Genomic DNA, 25,187 nt, shown 5'->3' with positions numbered 1-25,187 from the left:
TAGAGGGCATGGAAGAATATACTGTTTCCACAGGAGGCCAGAGTACTTTTGCCCTTCCCACTATGCCTACATTTTTAAGGTAACTAAAAAGTTACAAGGAGATATTAGGCACTCTTGAGAAATTCTAAAAATTAAATCTGGGAAATCATCCCAGTCTTAATGAAGTAAACTTAATTATTGAAGTAACCTCAAATGTCTATCCCTTTCGTATAACAAACTGAAGTCTTTCCATATGCCATCGGGTTCTCCCCTTGAAGTCAGCCTCAAAGACTAGAAGCATGAACAGATCACAGTTGCTCTTCACAACTCATGATAGCTTTACAAATTATGAATTTATACTAGCTTCTTTTATTCTATTGATAAGTGGATTATTATCACATTGTAATGATGTGTAGTCTTCAAGTTCACAACTTATTTTCGAAGTTAGTGATCATTTTGCATGAGTTTGCTAGGACCGCTAGGGTAACAGAGTACCACAGATCAGGTTGCTTAAATGACAGGAAGGCATGTCTCATGTCTCCTGGAGACTAGAAAATGCATGGCCAGATTGGCTCTGAAGGCTGGGAGGGAGAAATCTGTTCCATTCCTCTCTCCTGGCTTCTGGTGGTTCGACAGTAATCTTTGGCCATCCTTAGCTTCTCCTTCGTCACCTTGATCTGTGCCTTTATCTTCACTTGGCATTTTCTCTGTGTGCGTGTCTGTGTTCAAAGTTCCCCTTTTTATAAAGATGCCTGTCAAATTGGATTTAGAGCCCCACCTTACTCCAATATGACCTCATCTTAATTTAACTAATTACATCTGCAACAACTCTATTTCAAAATAAGGTCATACTCTCTGAGGTATTAGGGCTTAGGACTTCAACATATGAATTGGGGGCACAGAATTCAAGCCATAACACAATTGTATTAAATCTAAATTAAGTGTATTCAAGCAAAGCAAGAAATAATAACTCATGATAGTTTGAAACTTATATCTGAAGTCATATTCATTTTTTCCATACTCTCCATGGCTTTTTAGATTTCCGTTGCATCTTTAAGCTTTTATTTTCAATGTCTATTTAGTGTCAATTGCTTCTATTCAGATGTCTTACAGGTGCTCTTTCTTACCCTTTCTAGAGTAATTTCTACATTTTTAGGATTCTCAATTCCATGACCATTGTTTGGATTACCACTTCATGCATGGGTTATATATCATGTGTGCACTCAAAATTAATAAATGCTTGAAAGCCACGCACCTGAAGCTGGGTTTTAATGAGTGTGCATGGTAGTAGCTCTATGACCTTGGGCAAGTGAGTTTCCTTGCCAGTAAAGGGATTCATTTGTAATAGGGTTTTAGTGAGGACTATATAGGATACTGAAAATAAAGTTGGTAAAGCTGTGGCCATAATGCTTGAGACTTAGCAAATGCTCCAGTTTTTCATTTAATTATTCAAAATGGCTCTGTGTTATCTGCAAATTGAAGGGAAAACAATGCAGACTTTTCTCCAGGTCATTCAACAAAATTTACATAAGACTACGCATATATGGTTATTCAACTATTTATATAAGACTACATCAGTATTTTTTTTCTAGGTTACATTGCTATAACAAGTGACCCTCCCATAAATCTCAAGTAGTTTATAAAAACAAAGGGATTTTGTGTGTGTGTGGTTTTGTTTTTGCTTTTTTCCTTGTTCCTGTTTTGTATTAGCTACTTGTCACAATAGTTCTGCTCCTGCTCCACATTTCCGCCTTACTCCAGAATGCAGACTAAAAATAGAGCCTGAAGGCCCTATCTAGAACACGCTATTCTTATAACAGAGGAAAGGGGACCAAACCAAAGTAGGCAATGGCTCTCAGAATTTCTGCTCACAATTGCCATTATTCTCACTTCTTCTCAAATTCCATTGCCCAAAGCAAATCATTTGGACTAGCGTGGTATCATGAGGTTGGAAGGTTACTCCTTCCACTGAAAGGCACTGCAAGTCACACGATAAAAGAAATATGTAATCTTCTAATAGGGTAGGAGGGAGAAAATAATTTAGAACATAAGACAATCTGTCAGCAAGCCCATTCCTAGTTCTGATACCAGAAAAACACCAGGCTTAGGATTGTTGCCTCTCTAGATGTGCCCTTTTAGTTCTACCCATTGTTGTTCTTCTTCCTAACCTGCTGGAAAAACATAATAATTATAACCTTGAAATGACTAATATTGATACCCCTTATCAAAGGCTTTTTGAAAAACATCTCATTGTCATACTTTTGTCCACATGCATGATTAATCCCTTCAAACTTCCCAAACCAAAATAATGTTTCCTCCTATGCAGATTCATACTTGTTTTCCATAATTTATTCCCAAGTATTTAGTGGTCTGGTAGACATCTTTTGTTTCTGCCTACTTAGGAACACTTTTTGCCTTCTTCTAGTCATAAGCGCCCCCCCCCCCCCGCTTTTTTTCTTAAATTACCCTTTAACCATTTTCAGTCTCCTGTCTCAGTTGGGTATTCCATGCTTTAAAGCAATATGCAATTAAAAAGAAAGGCTCATTATGCACTACAATTTTCTCAGAGAAATAGTTCAAGAATAAATCTTCCAAAGTATAGGTAGAATTTGGGTAAGTGATTGGGAAGAATTCTGTATGAAAGAATTAGGGTGAAACACAATACAGATGATCAAGGCCAGGAGTAAGCTCAGCAGGACTGGAATTGTAGAGTGCTTTAGGGGAGAAAACAAACAAACAAACAAGAAAGAAGCTTGGGATAAGCTAAAAGTGGCTTTTGGTGACAAGCAAAGGTAATTAGACTTCACCTTGTCAGCAATAAGGAATTTACAAGGAGAGAATAGAATAGTGAAAGTACACACACTTTATACCACAGTGCTTAAAAGCATGGTCTCAGATCGTTTTCCCTGGATTTGAATCCTAAACAATTACTTACTAGCTGAATAAACTTAACAGACATTTCACAATTTTATTTCTCATCTACAGTGGGAATATATTTATCTGCGGAGTTAATGCTCATGTGTAGTTACCACCATCCGCTCTGACTAGTTTAAGCGTGGAGGGCGTTACTACGGAATATTAATGGCTTTCGGAAGCACTGACTGAAGAAAACAGTATTTATGCTTAGATCTGAAAGTGAGGCCCAAAACTGCACTGCAGAACTGGACCAGCACAGGATGCCACTGCCATACTGAGACATCATCCCTACCTCTCCTACGTAGAGAGTCAGGGCATCTCTGCCACAGTTTACGATAGAAAATGTCAACCTCTGAAACAAATAATACATTATATGTTAATAATAAAAAAAAGAATAAAAAAAAAGAAAATGTCAACCTCCAGTCTGTGTCTCTCTCAACTTCATTCAGTTCATTCAACTTCAACTTCATTCCCATTTTGCATGAATGCATGTGAATGATGCCCTGAAAGCTTGTCTGGAAATGGGTCTGGGGAATGTGGTGCTTGGCGATCCTACCTCTGAACCCAGGAAGGCACACGGGGAAGAAATTAGATTCCATGTGGAAGGAGCCAACCCACATTATCACCTCCTAACTAACTCGGGGTGACTGTGAGGAGGAGATGACATTCTGTGTGTCGGACCTTCCCCACAATGTCTGACAGATGGTAAGTGCTCACAAAAGATTTTAGGATCATAGATTTGAATAAAGGAAAAACCAGAAGCAAAGGAGTCATTTATGACATCATTGCTGTAGTTTAGAACAGAAGAAATAATGGCACAAAATGAAAATGAAAATTGTAAATATGAACAGGAGAACAGACATTTGAGCTATTCCAAAGGCATGATGGACAGGATTCAATGATAGAACATAACTGCTAGTTTCTAAGTTTATTGTCCAGATTGCTAGTGATTTTCACTTATAAAACTACTTGTTTTACTCCAACATGCATATTAGAAAGGGAATCACATCAGTTTCAGATAGCAGAATTGGTTGTCCATAGTCTTCTTGTGTTCTCAGACCCAAATATTGTTAGGGCGGATACTGAAGAGTCTGTGGCAACTCAACCTTCTCTTTGAAAGAGTAAATCTCAATAAATATGTATTGATGGCTCTTAAGCAATATCTGATCATTTAAACAGTTATTTACCTAAAACCAGAAATGAAATTAATATGCTGGGTTTTTTTTAAGATTGATTATGTATTTATTTATTTATTTGACAGAGAGCGCGCACCAGCAGGAGGAGCAACAAAGGCAGAGGGAGAAGCAGGCTCCCCACTGAGCATGACCCTGGGATCATGACCTGAGCCGTAAGCAGACGCTTAACCCACTGAGCCACCCAGGCATCCCTGGGTGTTTTATCTTGTAAGTCAAAATATCTCCATTTGTAGACAGAAGCCATTAGTGGAGAGAAAGTTAGGCCATTTTTTCCTTCTTCTTCTTCTTTTTTTTTTTTGTTGTTGTTGTTGTCAAATGATCCTTTATTGACGTATTTACCTTTGTAGTTCTTAACTAGCTGGGCTTTCCACCGCACCACTATTGATGTTATCTGTGATGTCATGGGGTGGCAGCCGTCAACATTGCAGCCCACAGACTGGGCAGTCCCCAGGATCTCTTTAATGGTTCCAGAGAGTTCTCTGGCTAAAGATCGGTGTCACATCAGTCAAGCAATGTTGACAGTTTCATCAAAAGTGATGTTTCCACTGCGCTTAATGGTTTCTGCTTCTTTCTATCTCTTGGAGGTTGCTTGAAGGCTTTGATAACAAGGCAGAGGCGGAAGGTACCTCGTCAATCTGTCCTGTCTGTTCTAAATGGTCAGCTCTTCACTGTCATCCTCAGACCCTTCCAATCACCGGTTGCCTTAGAGACAGACCCAGAGGGGTGATCTTCAGTGCCCCAACCGGTGCACCTCAGGTATACGACTCTGATCTCGTTAGGGTCAAACTTAGGCAGCACGGTGGAGGTGGCTGCTGTCGAACGAACCTGGATTTGGGATGACCGAAGACAGCTGCTACTTTGCCTCCTCTGAGCTGAAAGCCAAAAGCGAGGAAGTTAGATCATTTTATGCAAGACATTTATTTCCCTGAAAAATGATTACTAGTAAGGCCAAAGAATGTGTTAATTCCAAATGCTCAGTAGGACATCCAGCCTCACTAGATTATAGACTCTTCCAGGAAGCCAGTACTAGAGTTCTCACAGTTTTCTCACAGTTTACAAGAGGGAAGCAATTATTTGCTTAGCACCTTGTTCATGTACTTCGTACATGAATAATGGCTTGTTTTTTTGTGATCTTCGGTCAAGGTCTTTGGCTCTCAATCTTCTGCCTGCTTCTGTTCATCTCTCTCCATCTCCCTCTCCCTCTCTTTCTCGCTCTCATTCTCTCCCCCTCTCTTTTTCCCTTTTTTCTGCTTATATACAAACAATACAGGCTAGTTAGTTTAACTAGAATCTTTTACTGATCACTGATTTTTGTCTGCTTAAGGTGATTGTTTAGCTAGTACAAAGTGACACTTAATATATTTGGTGACCCAGACTGATCCCTTGAATGATGCTGATTCCTTAGGCACTGTATTCAAGACTTATTGGAGATTTTCTAACCTTTAAACCCCTGAGTATGTGGGCCAGATTAGAGGTGTGTTACATCTTTGCTCTTAAGAACATTCACTTTAAAAGCGATGAGAAATGAATTGTCTGCTTCTGTACATGTTTATCTCTTGTTACACAGGAAAATGCAGTCAGAATTAGTTTAAAGATAAAAATTTTAGATATAACGTGAAAGATTGGAACATGTTTACATTGCATCAATAAACCATTATAACATGTGGTTATAGAAAAACATTTAAAAATATGAACAAGAAAATTAACATTTATTGAGCACTTCCTATGTACCAGGTACTATAGGGAGCATTTTATATGTATTCTCCCAATTATTTCTTTTAACAATCATATGTGTTAAAGACTATTATCTCTACTTTACAGACAAGCATACTGAGGTTTAGGAAAATCAAGAAATGAGTCCATGTCATATATATGCTGCTAGGAAGAGCAGTGCTAAGAACCAGGCAGACTGATTGCATACCCAGAGGAAATAGACATGTGGATCTTTCATGTGAACTAAGATCTTAATTTCTTAATGCTAATATGAAATTGATTCACTAAGCAGTTTCTCAGGAAAAGCAAATACTAAATGTCACAACAGATGGAATGCTAGTTTGTTGTCTTATTCTGCCCTTTGGATGGTTCAAGCTATTGCTTCTGGCTTCAGAATTTCAGTTAGGAAAGTCAAAGTTAGGAAAAGTAAATGAGAAAGAATAGAATCACAATGGGCAAATCTTTCAGAAGGACAAATTCGAGATACATTTCAATAAGGAAATGAAAAGGGAATATTGCTTATCTCTAAACTACTTTTTAAAGAATAAGAGTTGTGTGGGGGGGAAATATTTGTTCATTCCATTCCTTATGCAGCATCTTTGTAATATATGTTGTGATATCTACATGTAGCATACATTAGTGTTGCTTTCATCTGCAGAATCCAGAGACTCAGCTATCGTTTCTTTGTTTTTTTTTCTTCTTATTTTCATATTTAATCACACATGGTAAGGAAGTTTGTGGCCAATGAAATGCCTACTTCAAGACCTGTGGCCAAGTGCAGGGGATTTCCAATTTGCTCATCACTCTTAGAAGTCATATGGAGTTAAGACAAAGGGACACATGAGCTACCAGCCTGCATCTTAGGCTTCCTCCCACTGAGTTACTGTCATAAATTCTAGTAGTCACTATCAGAGAAGGTGCCTATGCAACTTCCCTTTGATTCCTTGCCATTTTCAGGTTTTGTAATAACTTATGGCAGCTTAGTGAGCTAAAGGCTCACTTTGATTAAATCCTAGGCTTCTTTTTGTCTTTCTTTGGTCTACCTTATGACAGTGAAACCAGCCCGAAGGACCCAGTCTGGCAAGGTAAATTCCCAATGATTTATGCAATGTCACTTTCTTGATGATTAACCTGAATAAATCATGGTGGTATTTTCAGCAGTGATACAGCTGCCCTTTATATTCTTATCAGTTTTCCAGGCGAGAAGAAATTAGCCCAGTCCTCCCATTGATCTTGTGAGGAAAATTGTACCTCACAGCAGGGGTTCTACTGATAAACAATGAACACTACAAATCACTTATCAGCTTACTTTTAATCAATAAAACTTCTCACGATACATTATTCTAGCAATTGGTCTGAATCACTGTGCCTATAACTGTTGTTTTCAAAACCTTTTAATCTAATTGGAAAATCTTCCTTTGTACTAGTAATAAACACTCACTAAACTGTCTGCACGTAATTGAGCTATAGTAATTTATGAGTGCTCCCTTACTGTTTTGTCACCTCTTTAATCAGACAGACCATTTTATGTCTTTAACTAATGAAATCTAAAAATCCACCCAGTAGATCTGATCAAATGTCACTAGTGACTAAATCTTCATTAACACTGGCAGGTTCCAAACGTGACGTCCTCTTGTCAGGTGGCAAACACCTTTTCTCCATTTCTTCAAATAGCACGCCTTCATCAGCAGGTCTACGGAAGATCTACAGGGGTAAAGCACAGCCTTCTGGCAGCAAGTCTATGAGAGCGCTAGGGATGGAAACAGGGTCATCTCCAGTATAATCAATTCCATGTCTCCTGCTCATGAGCACTGCTTCTGTTTCCCTTTCTTTTGCAACTTTTTCTACTTCTTATCTTCGTCAGTAAAAAAATGCACTTCTATCAACGCACTCAAGGTGTTCAAGCCCTGATAAATTAATTTATGCTACCCAAGGTCAGAAAAGAACAAAAGATAAACCAATACACTGTTAAGAGGAATAAACTATTCCCACAATAGCTGATTATTACAGTAGGAAAGTTTTCTTGGGAAACTAAGATCGGAGCAAATGGAATTAGATACTAAGCTTGGAGAAGTGTCATAAAGCTGGCACCTACAACTGACCAGCCAGATCCACAGGAAGGTTTTCATGAACTATATTCAACATGAAACTGAAAAGCACTTATTTCCCTGAACTGTTCTCAGAAACACTGACTGATCAGGTTTATTTTGAAAGTTCCTTTTTGTCCCATCGGCCTCATTTTGAAACATGCCCTCATATCATTTATATAATTCCAAAAAAGGATGCCACTCACAAGTGACTCGGGTACCTTAAAATTAATAAAAGAGAAAGAGATACTGACAAGCAGGAGCTGAATCAAAAGAGAAAGGAACGATGACATTAGCTTTGAGAGCTAGTTTAATTGCTAGTTAACAAATGCTTATGTAGTTTTGACCTGTGCCAGGTACTCTTCTAAGCCCTTCACAAATTTTAATCTTAAAAACAATTCTAAGAGGTTGGTTTTATTAAAAAAAAAAAAAAAAATGTTTTCCAGCTGAGGAAACTGAGACAAAGTTTAAGCATCTTGCTAGAGCCGCACAGCCAGTGAGTGGTAGAACTGGGATGTATCCAGACAGATAGGCTTTGGAGTTAATGTTTTTTTCTCTACATTATGCTACCGTTTTGTACAACTGAATGTCTGACTTTATGAGTTTCTAGAATGTAGGGCAAAAATAGAGCATAGTAATACCTTGGGGAAGACATTGCTCCTGGTATTTAATTATAAAAATGTATCCTAGCACATATTCCAGAGAACTCTCATCTTTCACAGTGATGTCCAAAAAAGGATTCCATGGGTCAATGAATTGGGGTATGTTATCCATTTTTTAAATTTCCTTCGGAATTCACAAACACATTGGCATGCTAAAGGCTCTGAGAAGATTTACAACGAAGACATAGGATAACTAGATGTAATCTAATATTTGTAGACCTACTCAACAGCAGAACAAGTTTTCTGGAAGACCCACTAAAATCTTGCAGAACCAGTGACTCACCATGAATCACCTTAGAAAAAGTCATGTTAAAGTCTTGTTTACTGTGGGTCCGTCAAAGGGCACTGAATAATATGTTAAAAATTTTCTTAACATATATCCGAAAAACAAATACAAACTGGTTTTTATACCCTTCCATCAAGTTTTTCTTTTTTTTTAATTGAATGTTTAGCACTGAAATACAATGTGTTTAAAGATGATCCTGAGGAAGGCTAACCTTCATATAACCTTTCTGTAGTCGGTGGATAGGATGAAACGGAACGCAGGTGCCATCTGCCACAATATCCGTGACTATAATTTACACATTATTAATGTTTCAGATTAGTTGCTTCCCAACTCAGATTTTGGAAAACACTTATTAGCATGGCCTTAAATCATGTTTTAAAATGGGATACAAATATTTTATTACACAATACAGGAGGCTTTATGTCTTTAAGGGAGGTTATTTTTTCTCAGCAATGGGTCAATTGCTGACTCCCAGAGCCTTGTGTTTTTGAACAGTTTTATGTAATCTCTCCTATTTGGGGCCTACAGTTGGTTTTTCTAAGTGCCGACAGCATATCTTTGCATAAAACTGGGGAAGTTCTTGTCTTTTCTGTTTCTGCTTGGCTAGTCTTCAGTGTTTAGAAGAGAGCTTAGACTGATCAGAATGTGGTCAGAAATCTAGCTCCCACTTTTTAGCTCTGGGACTTTGGCTATGTTACTTTGTATTGATAAGTCTTTGATTGTTGGAGGAGAGTGATGATAAGACCTGTTTCACATGGTAATTGTGATGACTAACTGACATAATGCTCTTAAAGTATATTGTATGGTACAGGCCATCACCCACTAACTGGTATCTATTTCTAAGATCATTGCTTAAAAATTTAGTTTTTCCTTAGAAATACTGGGGGGCTTGTTAAAGCACAGATTTCTGAGCCCCACCCCCAGAGTTTCTGATTCAGTGGATCTGGGGTAAAGCCTGAGAATCTGCATTACTAACAAATTTCCAGGTGTTGCTGATACTGTTAGTATGAAAACTACACTTTGAGAATCATTGCCATAGAGTAACTGACAAATGTTCTTTAAAAAGAGAAGCTGTCAAAGTGATCATGTTGTATCAGGTGCATTTATCAGAGGAATTTACAGATATGCTATCAGAGACATTTAAGTAGCAATGTTTTGTTTCATTGTTGTTTTGTATCAAATTCCCTTGCTCTGACATAATGGCAGACTGACACATTAGAGCCCATTTTCGATTCTCCCAGGTCTGTCTCAATGATGTGGTTAGGATGGTTCTCCCCTAAAAATTATCCAGTGAGAAGTAACACTCATGAGTCATTGGGGACCCCTGAGTGTGCAGCCTGGACAAGAATCATTGAAAAGCTCATCTTTTCACCTTAGAACAGATGGAAGCAGCTAGAGTAAATGATAGACAGAAGGGGAACAGAATTCATTACACCTTCTAAGTTAATATTGACCTGGGAAAAATACAATGATTTCAAAGTTTGTCCTGCTAACTGAGAAAGCCTTCTTAATTAGAGGTAATGTCAAAAAGGTGGCTATTCCCCAAAATTCCTGCTCACCTACCATCTGCTACTGATAAAGGTTGGCAATTAAGAAATGTTAAGAGTAAGTTCTAATTACCTTCCTACCCTTGTATCTTGTTCCCTTGTTGCTCTCTGATAGCCTCAATTGAAGCCCACATGTGACTCACATCTTCTGCTGCATGCTGGCTCCTTCTGCCTGAATACGCAGAAATCATCCTAAATCCTAAGTTGCCCTCTGGTAAGTGTCTGATGTTAGAAACATAATCTTCTACTTCTTAACGTTTCTGTGTATTTTCATCTTACTTTACTGTATTCCTCTGAGTGTGGCAGTGATAGCAGTTCTAAATTTAATTCCCCAAGAATGGCACTTGTCAATTGGCCTAATCCTCCCCTTTGTTAAATTTGATGATGCAATGGAAGTGGCAGCCTTTCTCACCAAGCCCTGACCAAGTGTATTGAGATCCAGGTGGCCATATCCTATTGGTGTCACCTCTTCTTTTATAAGTCATAGAAACAAATTTTAGAACCTCTATTTTCAGTAGAGAAATTTTATTTTCTGTGCCTTGGGTACTGCCAGTAGAGAACAGAAAAAGAAGAACATTATGATTTTGGAAGTCATTTATGACTGCGGAGTCTCTGGTTATGTAGAAATAAGAACTTGTTTGCTCTCCTACTGCCAGATAAAAACGATGACACTCCAACACCATGTTGCTATGGTGTGTTTTGGAGGAGAGATTCACCTCACTGCACTGACCTGGAAAAGTCCAAAATAATTGTTTCATTGAGGCCATCATAAATATATCTCTATAAGTAGTGCCCAGAAGCCACAGAAGATCTCCAAATATCTGAGTTTATGAAATTTATTTATATCTAGCATCTGTGCAATTTTTCTCTGTAATTATTTTAGCAAAAACTGAAGAGCCAGATCCTGATAATTTTCCACTTTATCACACGATTCAAAAATGCAGCAGAATACAGGCAGTTCGTCTTTGTGGAGCACTTACAGGAGCAAAACCATATGCTGTTCTTGTTCAGGATAATTATAAATCCTTAAACATTTAAATGTACTTGTCTTTCAAACTGGTATCAACTCCAAAACAAACAATTTAATGTGAATAACTCAACACCTAGAATGTCTATGTACCAAACAGTTCATTAATTCTATGCATGTATCCACACAGCAGTCGCAAATGGCTTCATGTGTTTTCATGAATAACTAAAGTAGGCTAGAAATTAATATTTTTTTCTTTTAAAATAGTCCATCAGGGGGCACCTGGGTGGCTCAGTCAGTTAAGCATCTGCCTTCAGCTCAGGTCATGATCTCAGGGTCCTGGGATAGAGCCCCACAATGGGCTCCCTGCTCAGCAGCGAATTTGCTTCTCCCTCTTCCTCTGTGATCTCTCTCTCACTCTCTCTCTCAAATAAATAAAAATTAAAAAAAATAAAATAAAATAGTCCATTGGGACTTGAAGCCATTGAATTGTAAAGTTAAGGCTTCAAAATCATCTCATCTGGTGATTTTCAAGTTTGGCTATACAAGCTTCAGAGTTAAAACACATATACCTACCTGAGTCTCAGGTATTTATGAATAAGAATAAGAATTTGAGATTCTTACTGTGTATTCAGTGGGAAACTGGTATGTCTATTTTTAGATGTTTTATAGATCATTCTGATGGGCATCTGTATCAGTTTCCTAGAGCTTCCATAAAAAGTTACATTAACTTGGCTTAATACAATTGAAATTTATTCTCTCATAGTTCAGGAGGCTAGAAGTCAAAAACCAAGGTGTTGGCAGAGTCATGCTCCTTCTGAAAGCTCTGAAAGTGAAGAATCCTTCCTTGCCTCTTCCAAGCTTCTTGATTGCTGGACATCCTTGGCAATCCTCAACTTGCAGCTGCATTGCTCCATTCTTGGCCTCTGGTGGCATCATTGGTCTTCTTCTCTGTGTGTCTGTGTCTCTAGGTCTCTCCTTATAAGGACATCAGTCATTGGATTTAGGGCCCACCCTCATCTAGAATGATCTCCTCTTAACTTGATTACATCTGCAAAACCCCCATTTCTAAATACGGTAACATCCACAGGTATTAGCGATTAGGTATTGAACCTATTTGGCGGAATTCAATCACTAACACCCCCAAAGTGAAAACTTCTTTTAACCTGGGTACTGCGTGGGACCACTCATGCTGATGGGTCCTTCCTGGTCATGGTACTGTTCCTACTTTGTCTGGAACTATCTGACTTATTCATAATTTTCTGTATTCACTATTCCTAATTCATGTGTATAGAGAGGACTAGACAATGGGCAGATATCAACACCTTTATATATTCCCACAGAAGAAAGGACAGTTTTAAGAGGTGAAGGGATAACAAGTGCAAAGACTCAGAAGTAAGAAAAACTTGACATGCTTCAGAATGAGGAGATTTTGAATGGCGAGTATCGGAGGGAGGGGTAAAGGGTGGAGTTGAAGAGGGAAGCAAGGGCCAGGCCATGAAAGGACTTAGATGTCATGCTGGGGAGCTTCAACTTTCCTTTCCCTTAAGCCAATGGAGAGCTGTTGAAAGGTTTCAAGAAAGGAATTGTGTCACTGCATGACTGAGTTTTGTTTTAAGAAATATTACCCTAGTGACAATGTGAAAGTGAACTTAAGGGGGCAAGAGAGGAGTCTTGGAAACCATTTAGAAAATTGTTACCTTAGTGGACTGCAGAATGATGACGCCATAATTCAAGGTGCTGGTGCTAGGGTGGAGAGAAAAGAACAGATTCAAGAGATTGAGTAGAGAGCACTTAGTGGTTAATTAGACACACAAGGAGTGACATAGGATAATTATGTTTTAGCCCTTCCTCCCACATCATTCATCAAAGGACATTTTTGTAACACTGTGTGCTCCTCTCCTATGTTTTATACTCCTTCACCAAAGCATGCATTTCTCAATCACCTTGTTAAAAGCCTGAAAATGTTCATCCATTTATAATGCTTTTTATTGCCAGATCGTAAGATAGCAAAAATAAAATGTATCTTTGAATAAACTATCACATCACTTCTCAGCAAAAAACCCTGAACATAATACTCAAGTATACATAAGATAAATGTGAGATGAAATTATTATCTATTGTGATCTAACTTTACACGTTTATTTCAGTGGAACCTTGAACTAAAAGAAATCTAAAGAAAGAAGTATTTTGAATCATCTTCTAGTCAATTCTAAATTAACCAGAATTCTCTCTTTAGTCAATATTCATTGTTGAAAATCTTATTAAAATGAAATTGTTAAAACCTTGTTTTACTAACTAGCTATATCTTGCCAAACATAATTTTTTGATGAGTCAAGGTTATTTTTGTACTCCTAAGTAATCATTATAAATATCAATGATTAATCACCCTTCCACCCACTCTGTAGTCTGTCATAACTTGATTCATTGAACATACCAAAGGAAGAGTAAGATAAAGTTTTTTTTAAGAAAGGAACAACCTAGTATAGAAAGTAGCGTAGTTTCAAGGGGGGAATTCTAGATTGGACTTTCAGGAATGCTACTGATTTTAGATAATGGGTGTGGGGCAGAGGGTGGAGACAGGAAATGGCTTCGTTTGTGGACATTGAGGGAGCACTAGTGCAAAGCTGTCCACCTGGTGTGTTCAAGGAATAGCAAGGAGGTGAGTATGGCTAGAAATGAGTGAGCAAGGAGAAGAGGTATACAAGATAAGGTCTGAGAAGTAACCAGCTATGGTTGTTTTAAAACATAATTTCCAAATTCTTTGACATTCCTTTCATCAAGAGGTAGAGCCTAGGTCCCTTTCCCTTAAATCTAGGCCCAGAGACTGGTTGGCCAATAGCATATACTTGAAGTTATGCTGCTCCAGTTTCCAGCTCCAAACCTTAAGAAGGGGACACCTTCTACCTTCTGTTCCTTGGGATTCTTGCTCTTGGAGCACAGCTGTCAGGCCGCAAGATGAGCTGGCCACTTGGAGAGACTACTTCTAGGTTCCAGCTAAGAGACCACTGACAGCCAGCATTAGTTGTCAGACCTGTAATTCAAAAGGCCTGTTGGATGATTCCAGCCCAGCCACCATCAGACTCCAAGTACATGAGGGAACCTGAGAAAAATCACTAGCTGAGCTTAATCAATGCCAGATACAATAATAATAAAAGATAATTTTATATTATATAATAATAATGAGATACAATATATAACATAATCAGTGTTTCTTCATCCACTAACTTTTGGGGTGATCTGTTACAAAGAAATAGGTAAATGATCAGAACACCAGGTTCTATATCCAGGAAGGCTTTTTAGGTCATTGTGAGGCTTCCATCCTGCAAGAAAGAGACCACCAAATTTCAGCTGAAGGTTAATACAATTTGCTTTACATTTTTAAATGATCACAGTGAGTACTGATTTGATAAAACACTGATAAAGGGTAAAGGGTGGAAGAAAGGAAATTAGGCCAGTGATGTAACTAAGGTGTCAGCTCACGGCGTTTGGGATCAAGGTGGTGGCAGTGAAGTGGGTAAGAGCCACCCACAATCAGGATACCTTTAAAGGAAGACTGAACAAGATTTCCTGCAAATATTGCTGTGGGCATAGTCCACTTTCATATATACATTCTCCCAGGAGTCATTCTTATTTATAAACATTTCCCTCTTAGTACAGAGCAAAGTATTTACATAATTTTTGCCTTGTTTCGGTCAATTTATTAGCATATTTGAAGGGAAGGTTGGAGCATTGGGCACTTGCTGTGTCTATACATCCTATTTCATTCTATGGAACGTACTTTACCTGGTCACTGGTGGCCACTTCTGCAGCTCTCTTTAAACTTCCCCAAATAAGTACTCCCTCTGCCCTCTTTGTTTAAAGTAAGATAAATGAAGGTTAGAGAAGGAGTGTACTAGACGTTACCTGGAGCCCCCCTAGATATTTGTATCTGCTTTCTCTCACCTAGGGGACGAGTTAATTAGATGGCCACTGTTCTCACTATTATGCTGTGGAAATTTTTACTTCAGTGAATTACCTTGTCTGATACAAAGAAGTATATAATTAAGGCCTGTGGGAACCCATGACACTTTGTAGCAGCTTCCACATTGGCTACACTCATGTCAACATACAGTCTGCCAAGTCAACTATGCATTAAAACAAAGTTTGCTTTCTGTGAATACTTTGTTCAAAAATGATGAAAAGAACGAGTTTAGGATGAGCTTAAAAGTGACAAAGGAAAAAAATGCAAACATAATACAAAATAACAGAGAAATGAAGGATTCTGGGATTCTGGATATGGATGTGTTTAGGAGAGAAGAGCTGATGGAATTATGAGTTGTCATCAAAAATGTAAATAACTAAGCCCCATGAGACCAAATGCTCACAAACCGCCCTCTAACACTGAAGGGTGGGCATGTGTTGCATCAAATCCAAGTGTGGTTTGTCTCATCTAGCCTCTAAGTCTGAATCAGTAATCACACAACTTTAAAGCACAATTTTCCCATGAAGAGAACCACCAGTCTATGGGTAATGCTTAATTTTGCTGGATGAGATCTCATAATTCAACCCATAAGACACCAAATACTAGCCAAATGGAAAGAGCCTTTCCGAACTTGACTCTGAAAGCATTCGTTTTGGAAGATAAAGTAATATTTTGACTTTAACTTTGCATTTGAAGATAAGAGTAACCATATCAGGATTTCTACAAAATTATAAATAAAAGGAAAATTTGATGTCTGGTTACAACAGCTGCTGGACCATGTGTAACACCATTTCAGGGGCAGGTAATAAATGAAGCATGAAAATACAGTAGTGGCACCATCAGAGAGCCACATGAAGAATCTCTTGAAATTATAACCTAATTAGGCCTCTGGGAAGAGAATGCCTTGCCAAATGCAGGTATTCATTCATCATATTCTGAAATATCATTTCTTCTTTTATTTATTGAGAATAAGCTTTGTAATATTTATTGTCAATTAAGAAAAAAAAAGTGAAGCACCATATAATGGAAATAATTATCAGAGTTCTAGCTCTTTCTGTCATTAACATGTAAACCTGGGCAATTCATGTCCTGTCTAGTCACAGTTTCCCCAACAGTAAAACTTCAGTTTCAATAGCACTTCTCCTCCTCAAGCCCCTGCTTTGTTTGTTCTTCAGGTTGGTTCACCCCACACTATGGTGGGGAAATGCAGGCGTTGGTCCTTGGTTGCTCTTGATTTGCACACATGCCCAGCGTATCTGGGACTCATGACAGTGCCGACCACCTTGTAGAGCTCCTCCTGTCTTTGGGATACAGCCTGCTGTGTACAGGAGCTCGTGGGGAGGTGGACGCCCTCCTCTTCATCATCTAGATCCTTTGAATAATTCCAAGACCATAACAACAAGATGGCAGAGCCAAAGGACTGTTTTATGCAAAGACTGGGATACATTAAAAGAGTAATTATGGTGGAGGAGGCAAAAGTCAACACAATGCGCTATATTTAGCTTGTCCAGAGTAAGCACTGCACACAGGGAGAGAGTGCATAAGGTTCTGGAGTTCACCTCCCTTCTTAGCCTGCCTTCCCAGCTCTCAGGTTCTACAGGGGAATGGAGATGCTAAGTAGAGAAGTGACTTGAGCCTCAGGCCCCTCAGCAGGAGTGGCGATGAGTCTTGCAGGCCCCGTTGCTTGTGTAGTAGTGTAAACTGCAGTAAGGTTCATCCCTAGAGCTTTCACTTCTAAATTTTTGTGGTTACATATGGTGAATTATCACATATGCTCATTTCTCCCCAAAACATTTCATTCATTCATTCAACTGACTGGATGAGGCCCACCGACAATGTGGAGAGTAATCTGCTTACTCAAATATTTTGTGAGTTTGATAAAAATATCAGTTGAGGAAATAAGATATCTTAATTCTACCCATTGTTTTTGTAATATAATGTCTAATATTTATTATGATAGTAATCTGTATACAATGTTTTATGCACATAAATATTATTTAGAATTGTGAAAATGAACACAAACTAAATACTTAATAATAAGCAAATGGCTAAATAGATTAGAGTATATTTTGCAGCCCTTCAAAATATTTTTTTTTTTTTTAAAGATTTATTTATTTATTTATTTATTTGAGAGAGAGAGAATGAGAGAGAGCACATGAGAGGGGGGAGGGTCAGAGGGAGAAGCAGACTCCCTGCAGAGCAGGGAGCCCGATGCGGGACTCGATCCAGGGACTCCAGGATCATGACCTGAGCCGAAGGCAGTCGCTTAACCAACTGAGCCACCCAGGCGCCCCCTTCAAAATATTTTACAAGAGTTTTTTAAGGACATGGGAAACTGCTTGTAAATTTATGATTAAAGTTGTATTCTCTCTGTTTGTAATATCTCACTTATGTAAAAAATGCATAGACCAGAAGGGTATTTACCTAAAAATACATAGTTATTATCTAAAATGACTATTATCTCTGGATGGAAATAGTATGGATGATTTTACTTTGCTTCTCTATATTATCTTTATTAAGATTAGCTTTGGGGCCACCTGGGTGGCTCAGTCATTAAGCGTCTGCCTTCAGCTCAGGTCATGATCCCAGGGTCCTGGGCTTAAGCCCTGCATTGGGTTCCCTGCTCCCCAGGGAGGCTGCTTCTCCCTCTCCCACTCCCCCTGCTTGTGTTCCCTCTCTTGCTGTCTCTCTCTCTCTGTCAAATAAATAAATAAAATCTTCTTAAAAAAAAAAAAAAAGATTAGCTTTGGATCCACCAGGAGCAAGATGGTGGAGGAGTAGGAGATCTCAATTTTGTCTGGTCCCAGGAATTCAGCTAGATAGGTATCAAACCATTCTGAACACCTACGAACTCAACAGGAGATCGAAGAAAAGAATAGCAGCAACTCTCTGAACAGAAAAGCAACCACTTTCTGGAAGGTAGGACGTGCGGAGAAGTGAATCTGAGGTGGAGAAGTGAATCTGAGGCGATATTCAGGAGGATAGACAGCGGGGGAGGGGGCCTCTGTAGGCCACTTCTGGCAAGTGATAGAGCAGTGGAGCACAAAATCGGAACTTTTAGAAGTCTGCTCCGCTGAGGGATGTCGCTCCAGTGGCTAAGCAGTGGGGTGGAACCCTCATGGGACAGTGTGGTCTCAGGACCCTCTGGGTCACAGAAAGACTGGGGAGCCTGAGTGCAGCAGAGCTTCCAGGTATCGGAGCAGGGAAGCTGGCTGCAAAGACGGAGGCGAGGAGTGGGCTCTCAGCTCGGGGTTGCCATTAACCGTGATCCTTGGCACAGTCGAGCTACTCTCTTCCAGCAGGGACCCAACAAGTGGCAGATCCGGGGAGACTCCCCTTCCTCCCCCGGGAGGAGTGGCGTGGGAGCACACCGCAGGAATCTGCTGGGTTTGCAGACTCCAACCCCAAACGGTGTTGTGAGCCAGAGACAGAAACGCTCAGTCACAGGCCCAGGGAGCATGGAGTGCAGCTGGAGACCGGGGAGACGGGAGTGATTGACTGCTTTTCTCTGGGGGCGCATTGAGGAATGGGGCCCCGAGTTCTCCACTCCTCCAGGCAGAGATTGGGAGGCCGCCATTTTTACTGTCATCCTCCAAAGCTGTATGGAAAGCTTTCAGGGAACAAAAGCTCCCGAGAGCAAACCCAAGCAGATTACCTAGCTTGGCCCCTGGCAAGGGTGGTGCAATTCTGCCTCGGGCAAAGACATTTGGGAGTCACTGCAACAGGCCCCTTCCCCAGAAGATCAGCAAGAACAGCCAGCCAAGACCAAGTTTACCAATCAATGAGAACGGCAGAACTTCAGCACTAGGGGAATACAGCACATAGAATTCATGGCTTTTTTCCCCATGATTCTTTAGTCTTTCAAAGTTAATTTTTTTAATTTTCTTTTTTTTGTCTTTCTATTTTTTGAATTTTTCTTTTTCCCTTTTTCAACCAACATCTTATCAATCCCTTTTTTAAAAATCTTTTTTATTTTTCATTTTTAGAGTCATATTCTATCCCTTCATTGTAGTTAACCTTATTTTTGGTATATATATAAGTTGTTCACTCTTTAAAATTTTGGGATACAGTTTCTTCTAACAGATCAAAATATACCCTAAATTTCTGGTGTATGGTTTTGTTCTAGTCTCCTGCCTGGTCACATTCTCTCCCGCCATTTATTTTTTTAATTTCTCTTCTTTCTTTTTTCAACCAACGTCTTATCTTATCAATTCCTTTTATAAAATCTTTTATAATTTTCATCTTTACAGTCATATTCCATCCCTTCATCGTATTAACCCTTATTTTTGTACATATATAAGTTTTTCTTTCTTTAAAATTTTGGGAGGCACATTCTTCTAACAGACCAAAATACACCCAAAATCTAGGGTGTGGCACTGATCTATGCACCAGCCTGATCATATTTGATCATATTCTTTTTTCTCTTTTTCTTTTTCTTTTTCTTTTTTCTTTCCCTTTCTTTTCCCCTGGTTTGGGGTCTCTTCTGATTTGTTTAGTGTATATTTTTCTGGGGTCGTTGTTACCCTGTTAGCATTTTGTTCTCTCATTCATCTATTCACCTCTGGACAAAATGACAAGACAGAAAAACTCACCTCAAAAAAAGAACAAGAGGCAGTACCAACTGCCAGGGACTTAATCAATACGGACATTAGTAAGATGTCAGAACTAGAGTTCAGAATGACAATTATAAAGATACTAGCTGGGTTTGAAAAAAGCATGGAAGATACTAGAGAAACCCTTTCTGGAGAAACAAAAGAACTAAAATCTAACCAAGTCGAAATAAAAAAGGCTATTAATGAGGTGCAATAAAAAATGGAGACTCTGTTGGGATAAATGAGGCAGAAGACAGAATTAGTGATATAGAAGACCAAATGATGGAGACTAGAGAAGTTGAGAAAAAGAGATAAACAACTACTGGATCCCGAGGGCAGAATTCGAGAGATAAGTGATACCATAAGACAAAACAATATTAGAATAATTGGGATCCCAGAGGAAGAAGAAAGAGAGAGAGGAGCAGAAGATATATTGGAGCAAATTATAGCAGAGAACTTCCCTAATTTGGGGAAGGAAACAGGAATCAAAATCCAGGAGGCACAGAAAACCCCTCTCAAAATCAATAAAAATAGGTCAACACCCCGACATCTAATAGTAAAACTCACAAGTCTCAGAGACAAAGAGAAAATCCCGAAAGCAGCTCAGGACAAGAGGTCTGTAACCAACAATGGTAGAAACATTAGATTGGCAACAGACCTATCCACAGAGACCTGGCAGGCCAGAAAGGACTGGCATGATATATTCAGAGCATTAAACGAGAAAAATATGCAGCCAAGAATACTATATCCAGCTAGGCTGCCATTGAAAATAGAAGGAGAGATAAAAAGCTTCCAGGACAAACAAAAATTAAAAGAATTTGCAAACATGAAACCAGCCCTACAAGAAATATTGAAAGGGATCCTCTAAGCAAAAAGAGAGCCTAAAAGTAACATAGACCAGAAAGGAACAGAGACAATATACAGTAACAGTCACCTTACAGGCAATACAAGGGCACTAAATTCATATCTTTCAGTAGTTACCCTGAATGTAAATGGGCTAAATGCCCCAATCTAAAGACACAGTGTATCAGATACTTTATGTGGAAAACCCAGAAGACTCCACCTCAAAACTGCTAGAACTCATACAGGAATTCAGTAAAGTGGCAGGATATAAAATCAATGCACAGAAATCAGTGGCATTCCTATACACCAACAAGACAGAAGAAAGAGAAATTAAGGAGTCGATCCCATTTACAATTGTACCCAAAGCCGTAAGATACCTAGGAATAAATCTAACCAAAGAGGCAAAGAATCTGTACTCAGAAAACTGTAAAATATTCATGAAAGAAATTGAGGAAGACACAAAGAAATGGAAAAGTGTTCCATGCTCATGGATTGGAAGAAGAAATATTGTGAAGATGTCAATGCTACCTAGAGCAATCTACACATTTAATGCAATCCCTATCAAAATACCATCAACTTTTTTCAAAGAAATGGAACAAATAATCCTAAAATTTGTATGGAACCAGAAAAGACCCCAAATAGCCAGAGGAATGTTGAAAAAGAAAAGCAAAGCTGGTGCATCACAATTCCAGACTTCAAGCTCTGTTACAAAGCTGTCATCATCAAGACAGTATGGTACTGGCACAAAAACAGACACATAGATCAATGGAACAGAATAGAGAGCCCAGAAATGGACCCTCCACTCTATGGTCAACTAATCTTCGACAAAGCAGGAAAGAATGTCCAATGGAAAAAAGTCTCTTCAACAAATGGTGTTGGGAAAATTGGACAGCCACATGCAGAAGAATGAAACTGGACCATTTCCTTACACCACATACAAAAATAGACTCAAAATGGATGAAAGACCTAAATGTGAGACAGGAATCCATCAAAATCCTAGAGGAGAACACAGGCAGCAACCTCTTCGACCTCAGCTGCAGCAACTTCTTCCTAGAAACATCGCCAAAGGCAAGGGAAGCAAGGACAAAAATGAACTACTGGGACTTCATCAAGATAAAAAGCTTTTGCACAGTAAAGGAAACAGTTAACAAAACCAAAACTATTTCTCAATTTCAGTTTGTAGCTTTAGATCCTCACACCATGAAGCTTCTCTTAAAATTGACGATCGGCTTTATGAGCAGTTTGAGTGACTTGGCTGACATTATTTCTCTGCCCGGAGTGTGCACATCTCTCCCACTAAGCCCTGACATCTCCAAAAAGTCTCTTAGATACCTCAAGCCCAGAGTAATTTTTTTTCTCATATTTAGCACATTGTGTGTTTACATTAAATGTAAGGCTCAATCCTCCCCTTGAACTCAACTCCACCTCCTTTCTCTCCCATTAATTGTCCTTTATTAATCTGTTCTTCACATTTATGAATGAGTCATATTCTTTAATGTATACGTGCAAGACTCTCACTGCATGTCTTTCAGCAAATTCTCCCACCTCTCCTGGCCTTCCCAGCTCAACTGACCTGTGTTCTCTCCACTTCTTCCTCCTTTAAGTCAGGGAGGTCAAGCTTTAAACCTCAGGATGGGACTGAATCTATATTACAGACTGTTACCCATAACCTTCTAATTCTCAAATCCAGTAGGCTATTGTCAATGTTGTTCTCCTGTGCTCCTTGTGTGGTAAGTTAAATTTTCAGCCACCTCTCCTTTATGAAAAGCCTTTCCTTTGGCTGCCACCCCACTCTCTTTTTATTTTTCTTCTACTTTCTAGATTGTTCTATATAATTCTTCTTTACTGGATTTCTGTCTTTTCTATCTCATTTGGGGCTAGTATTCTCTAGGATTATGATTTATTATTTCTTTTCTTGTCTTCTTTTGATGCATCTACTTTCTCTGAGCTATTTCATCCACTCCCAGGGCTTCAACTAGAATCAACGTGATAATACCTCTCAATGATATAAATTAAAATGCATTTTTTTCTCCTGAGTTCCATACTTATATCTCTACCTATCCTTGACTTTTCCACAGATACCTAAAACACTACGTGTTAAAACTGAACTAATTCAAGACCACTCTTATGTCCTCACCCCCAATAACAATGGTTGGTGGCATCACCACCCACCTGCTCCCTGGGAAAGAATCCTTATATATCTTCAATTTCTCTCCTTTTCTCTCACTGCCCTCAACCTACCCATAATATAGTATTAAATAGTCATCATTATTTAGCAAGATTATTGCAATAATCCCCTAACTTTCCTCCCTGCCTCTATTCCACTCCTATGTAATCCCCTTCCACACTAAAACCAGAGTTCAGTTTTATTTTTCACAGTAATCACTGTTCCTGATAACCCTTTACTTGGTTTCCACTACCCAATCGAGAGCCCAGGGGTTTTAGGAGGACACAGAAGAACTTTCTTGATTGAACCTCTCCATTCCTCCACAAAGTTCTTTGGGTTTAGCTGTTGGTTTATGGCTAGATACTGTCCTATTTTCTATATTTATTTGGCTTTCTCTTTTAATCTGTGCTTCTGCTATTTTCTGTTCTTCATACATACCATACTTTGTTCTGTCTACCCAAAATACACATCCTGCCATGATCTGCCTGTAAAATTGCCATTTATTTGTAAATTCCTTCTCAGAAATAGCCTTATGTAAATGTTTTCTAAAACACCCACCTAGAAATAACTAGTGCCTTTCATGTGTTTCTATACTTATCTTTCTCAGAATGCATTTTTTTTACATTTGTTTGTATCGCTAAAATGTGAAATGTTTTCCCAACATAATTATAACATTCCTGAAGATAATCTGATTCTGATTTTTTGTTTGAATACCCTATAAAACTTACTGCAAGGATGAACTACAGGTACTACTCAATGAACATTTAATGCGTATATTACAACTTAGAAGTCTCTTTGGTGAATCACTTGAGTCTGCTTCATAGTTATTCAGTCCACTTGTCTATAATTCCATGAGTACCTACAACAACAAATGAAGGTCACTGGGTTTCATTGTTGGTTTATGGCTTGGGACTGCCCAGCTATTTTCTTGTTATCTGTCTTAAGGGGAATGAGCTTAGGAAGGCTTTTTTACAAAAAGGAAACAAATATGCATTGTATCTTCTGGGAATTTTGAGAGAGTAATTTTTATTTCAAAATGTATAGTTAGCCTCAGGGAAAATAATGAAGTTGATGGTTTGTGTTGGGGACACTCCCACCCTGCTCTTACACTATCTTGTCCCTTCTCTTCACAATCTCATTTTTCTACTTATATCTCCAGAGGACATGGGGCTCCTCATGAAAACCCAACCTTGAAAATTAGCTCAGGGTAATATCCCTTCTTGAGGCTCTTACTCCTTCATACTTCATTACAGGTTGTTTCTACTGCTCTAATAAATTAAGTGGTTTTAGATATGAGTGATTAAAAACATTTTGATATGTTACCAATCATAGATACATTTGAATTTTAAAAGACATCTATGAAGATACATAGTTTTTAATTGTATCTTCTTAAATGTGAAATTTCAGTTTTTTAGGGGCAAGAGAGAGGCTGGCAGTAAGGTATCCTGACACAAAGATAGCTGGCTATTTCTTTCCCTGTACAGTATTTATTTGAATAGGTATTAGGAGTTGGCAATATTTGAGGTTAATTGCACATTCTTCCTCTGTAAGACTACCCTCACTTCAGATACCAGCTGCTAGTTTGGGGGCCACCAGAACCGCTCTCAATTCTGACCAGCTGGCCACAAATTCGGGGGTTCTATGACATCCCTCAAATTCAGTAATTTGCAGGAAGGCTCAAAGAACTTTTTTTTTCATAGTACTCTTTTTTTTTAATTTTATTTTATTATGTTATGTTAATCACCATACATTACATCATTAGTTTTTGATGTAGTGTTCCATGATTCATTGTTTGCATATAACATCCAGTGCTCCATTCTATACGTGCCCTCTTTAATACCCATTACCAGCCTAACCCATCCCCCCATCCCCCTCCCCTCTAAAACCCTCTGTTTCTCAGAGTCCATAGTCTCTCATGGTTCGTCTCCCCCTCCGAAAATGAAGGAAGGCTCAAAGAACTTACTGAAAGCACCATACTTATAATTAGTTTTATTATAGCAACAGGATATAAACTAGAACCAGCCAAAAAGAGAGGTACCTAGGGCAAAGTTTGGGAGAGTTCCAAATGCAGAGTCTTCAGGGATGTATGACCCTTTCAGAATCAGAGTGAGGTAGTTTACCCAAGCTGTGGTGTCCAAAGTTTTATTGAGGCTTTATGATGTGGGCATAACTGAATAAAACACTGGCCATGTGGTTGAACTCAATTTCCATAATTCTGACCCCCCTAGGGTTGATATCACCTGGTTCAAAGTCCAAACACTTCAGATT

General features: G+C 38.8%; 1 long non-coding RNA gene across 1 annotated transcript; it reads right to left on the bottom strand.

Moving 5' to 3' along the window:
• Positions 1 to 4,090: 4,090 nt before the first annotated feature.
• Positions 4,091 to 14,380, bottom strand: LOC118522604 (uncharacterized). The gene is made up of 3 exons (XR_004910706.2): positions 14,261 to 14,380; positions 13,054 to 13,099; positions 4,091 to 4,963 (listed from the first exon to the last, which is right to left on the bottom strand). It is a non-coding gene; the product is annotated as an uncharacterized LOC118522604 (long non-coding RNA).
• Positions 14,381 to 25,187: the final 10,807 nt, after the last annotated feature.

Source organism: Halichoerus grypus, chromosome 3 (assembly GCF_964656455.1).
Source record: "Halichoerus grypus chromosome 3, mHalGry1.hap1.1, whole genome shotgun sequence".
NCBI lineage: Eukaryota > Metazoa > Chordata > Mammalia > Carnivora > Phocidae > Halichoerus > Halichoerus grypus.
This window is presented reverse-complemented; position numbering and strand designations above follow the sequence as displayed.